This window comes from Dreissena polymorpha, chromosome 1 (genome assembly GCF_020536995.1).
Source record: "Dreissena polymorpha isolate Duluth1 chromosome 1, UMN_Dpol_1.0, whole genome shotgun sequence".
Lineage (NCBI taxonomy): Eukaryota > Metazoa > Mollusca > Bivalvia > Myida > Dreissenidae > Dreissena > Dreissena polymorpha.
The window spans coordinates 66371905-66376575 of record NC_068355.1 but is presented as its reverse complement, the minus strand read 5'-3'; the positions used below and the strand labels follow the sequence as shown (position 1 = coordinate 66376575).

The window sequence follows — 4671 nt, the reverse complement described above, 5'->3', positions numbered from 1 at the left end:
TCTATGTATAGAATGCGAAGACAGTTTTTAAGTTGGTCAAAACGACCCCATCGTGTAACAAACAACTTTGTTCAATATTGTATTTATTTGAAGATATGCATAATGAATAATCAAACATAACAATTGTTAAACATAATAAGTATCAAATAGTTTATAATAATTGTCAAGAAAGAATGAAAAATGAGGTATATAAGTAAGATTTCTTTGAAAAAATGAGTAAATTCTATTTGTATCAAGTACATTCTAACATAACAATTGACAAGAAAGATATTTATGAGTAAAAATATGAGTATTTTTTTTAGTAAAACATAATAATTATAAAATAGTTTCTAATAGTTGTCAAACATTATTATTGACAAGGAAGAAAAAAATAGAGATATATGTATGATTTCTGTGAAAACAATGTTCTATTTGTATCAATTACATTCTAATAGTTGTCGAACATAATAATTGACAAGAAATAACGAAAATGTTTCAGTTTTTCACACTAGCAACACTGTAAAACAAACACACAAACGCCCAGCTTAATCAATATCTTGATTGATTTCAGACATTAATATGTTCATAACTCATTCATTTCAACTTCCTCTGGTCTCTTGGGTAACACTGGTCTGTAGAACGTACTGCACCTCTTCAAGAGGTCACTCGTGGACAGCGTCCCGGCCCTGTATCTGAAATAACAACATTAAAGCCATGATACATTTCGTAAAACCATACTTGAAAGAATTAGCTACAAAGAAATAAGAATTATTTTTAAAGAACGAAATTACGCTAAATGAAATACTGTTATGTGTACCAAACTTTTATAAAAAATAATACATCAATAAAATTGTATTTTGATATCTTCTACTTACTCTTCCCAAGCAGCAAACAACTTGGCCTGAATCGACTGACTGGCTTTCCGCTGGATCCTCTGCAGCTGCTGCTCATTGACAAACGCAATCATGTTCTCTACTTCCATCACCTCTTTGTGGATGGTTCGGATGAGGGTATAGAGTGGTGGAGCGCAGCCAGTCCGACGATTCAGGCGTCTGTGCCAACCTAAAAATATATAACAGTTAATGAGAGTATGAGCATAATGTGTCCATACGTGATAATAATAATAATAATAATAATAATAATAATAATAATAATAATATGTAAAATAAAGAAAAAATTACCTTCCACTTCATTGTTGGTTCGCACTGTCTGTCCATATAAGGACCAGGACTTGACTGGCCACACCGTTGAGTTTATCCATGTGTTGGACATGTACTCTAACAATCGTGTGATGTGCGGCGCCGTGTTCAGTCCGCTCATCATGTCGAATGTCGGACGAATGTGTTCCGCTGGTAGAAGCGGCAGGCAGAGCATCTGTCGAATGAAGGCATAAGTGCCGGTCTCGCTCATGTACTCGGTAGTCAGCCCTAGGCTCTGTAATTTAATAAAATAAAAAAGTCAACACAACTAGACATTAGTGAATAATTCGAAAATGTGACATTAGAAGCAAACAACCGGAAATTATTTCATTTTAATAAACACCGAAATTATCCATATTAAGTGGTACTAATAAAATATGGAATTATTACCTGAACATGTCTGAACACGGCCTGGCCCCAGTGAAACGCACAGCCTTTCATCCGAACACCTGGGAACACCTCGCGACACGCCTTCCATATGGCAGCTTCAAAAATCAATCACTATCTGTTGCACAGCATTTACTTCAAGGAGGGACCGGATCGCCTACAATATTTGATGTAACAAACTTGAATTCAGATTTATTGGACTATGTTAGAAATCCATTAATCAATTTTCAACATACAGTCATTTTAAAATTAATGTTGTTAAATTTGTAAATATTAAAATAAAAAATTAAAAATATTTACATACAACGAGAACACTCGCATAATCCTTTGCCCGTTTACCTGACATCAGCACGTAGACGAGTGGTACCTGTTTGGTATTTGTGCTTCTCCGAACGAATGCATGGATCGTGAACAACATCTCAAAAGGCTTTCTCATGGACTGGAATGAAACAGAAAATTAATCATATAATATCAAGATTATATTCGTATCAATGTGATGCTAATTCGATTTTCAGTAATATTGTCTGGAGTAATGCTAATTTATCATTATTATCGTGTTATATACACACCTTAAATGTACCGTCCATGTACCACGTCTTCGATTCTGCTAACAGCTTCAGTTGTGTTTCTTTAGCAAATACGATGTGTCTACGATCATCGACGACGAGGTCTCTCTTCATAAAATCTTCGGGTATGGCGTCACTGTTAAGCTGAACGAGACAAAAATGCAACAAATGTATCTAGATGGTTCACTGCGTTCATAATAATAATTTACCTTATTCATTTCAGCATACACTTTTTACAGAAAATAAGTACCAATCGAATAATTTACCTCAAAGTTGAGATCCGTTGACTCTTCTGGTCGTGTTGCTTCTCTGGCACGGTTAACGCGTCTTGCTAGTTGGTCATTGTTTATCGGGTCAACGCATGGCCCTGCACCGCGAACGCTCTCTACGACTATAGTCTTCGCCGACTTGTATGGGTTTAGAACTCCTTCCGTTTTGGCCTAAAATGAAATAATCGCTTAATTAATGACATGCGTGTGCTTTCCATCTGACTGGCTAATCATCATCTGCAGAAAGTTCAATCTTTCGTTAGTGCAGATGTAACTTGTTTAGTCGCATCTGGGGGTGGCTATGCGCCTTGGTTGCGGGGTTGTACGTGCCACCCTTTTCTGTTTCAACGGCAACACACACTTGTGACTTGTTTTGCACCGAACACCGCCATCTGGTCGTCGCATTCCTGCGTTCCTGAATGTCAAAAACATCGCAGTAAGTAATAATTAAATTACCATATATATGAACTTTATTCGAATATTGTAATTCAATTAATTAAGGTGCGCACTATACAACCATTTTTAAACGTGCAAAACGTGAAAGTAAATTATGTATTTATTAACATACCAATTAACTTTAATTGAATAATGAATGGCAATTAATTTAAGTACATGGTATATAACACCTTTCACACATATTACATACAGATATATTACCCCTGAAATAAACCGACAAAGGTGTGAAAGAGACGTTGAAAGTGACAACCGTATAATCAGATAATGAAAAATAAGACATTAATGCTTAGCTAACTTCCGTTTTTTCTGTATAAACATAAAATATGTTTCATCATTTGTTTATGTACGCATACCTCCAACACATATGAGTATCCGTGGCTGTCCTAGAGGAGGTCTTTCCCCTTCTGGGAGCCACCGGGTATCAACGTGAAGGTTACTGCCACGTCCTCAACATGGTCCCTCGGTACTGGGGGATCAAGTAGAGACAATTTAGAATTATTATATAATAAGGCGCAATCAATATTTGTATGATATGTTTGTATGTACGTAAAATAAAAATTAAATCCTTTAAAGTTGTAATTGCAGACTTTACTAAGAAAATAACAGAAGTACATTTCATATATATTTTTTCTTCTGATTTTCGAATTCGTTTTGACTATATGTGGGGCCGTTTTGACTAAATGTGGGGCCGTTTTGACTATCTGTGGGCCGTTTTGACTAAGAGTGGGGCCGTTGTGACCAAATGTGGGGCCGTTTTGACCAACTTAATAACTGTCTTTGGGGTCGTTTTGACCAAAGTGGGCCCGTTTTGACCAAATTTGGGGCCGTTTTGACCAAGTTTTCGGTCATTTTGACTAGGCGCTGTTTTGACTAGCCTCCGTGAAATACGGATCAGTGTAACCTTCGGCGCCCGAAATTAAACGTTTTAGCTTAACGCGTCCCACAACAAGGTTTATCGAATATTAGTTAAACATATTTATAGGTTTAGAACAATACATTATAAAAGTCATGTGCACATCAAGACATAATTTAACCAATCATGGATAAGAAGACTAGCATCTTCAATGTTAATTTTAGTTTTCCACCATGCTGGAGTTACAAGAAAAAAAAGTAATATGGATAGTTAACGATGATATTGTAAAGCCAAACCATTAATTGGCGTCGCACTGAAGTGCGGAGACTCGTATGTAATACGTTTTTTTCGCTTATGGGAGGAGAAGTAATTTTACGGATCAATGTATATATTTTTGGTGTCAGAATATCTTGCATAGTGGTGATTTTTTGTGTAAATTAGGGTAAATACCGGTAAGTACTGCATTTGTGCCTATTACATTTACTACAACATTTATTGCCAATAATGCAAAGCTAATTCGTTTAGTTAATAACTTATCACAGGGACTGGATAATAATAAAATATCACAGGGACCGGGCAAATACGCGAACCGGTGAAACTTTCTGGTTTTGTATTAAAACAAAACATAATCAAACTATATTTATTTTGTGGTTTTTCTAACAATAGTGCAGACTTTTGCTGATCGAGTTTTTGGTTAACGCGTATTTTCTTTTCTAAGAATTACAAGACAACAGCGATTTCACGGTTATATATATATATAACCGTATATATTAGCCAGTTTATATATATATATATATATATATATATATATAACATATAACAAAGTCTCTATTAGCCTTGTTGTATTTAAACAAAAACGCTGTATTATTTTTTGCCGAAGCTTTCGACCTCACGGTCTTCATCAGCGGCCTTTTTTATTTTCAGATGTTTTAATATGAACGGAAATGACGTCGTGCATTTCC

General features: G+C 35.5%; 1 pseudogene; it reads right to left on the bottom strand.

Moving 5' to 3' along the window:
- Positions 1–331: 331 nt before the first annotated feature.
- Positions 332–4403, bottom strand: LOC127879199 (uncharacterized; annotated as a pseudogene).
- Positions 4404–4671: the final 268 nt, after the last annotated feature.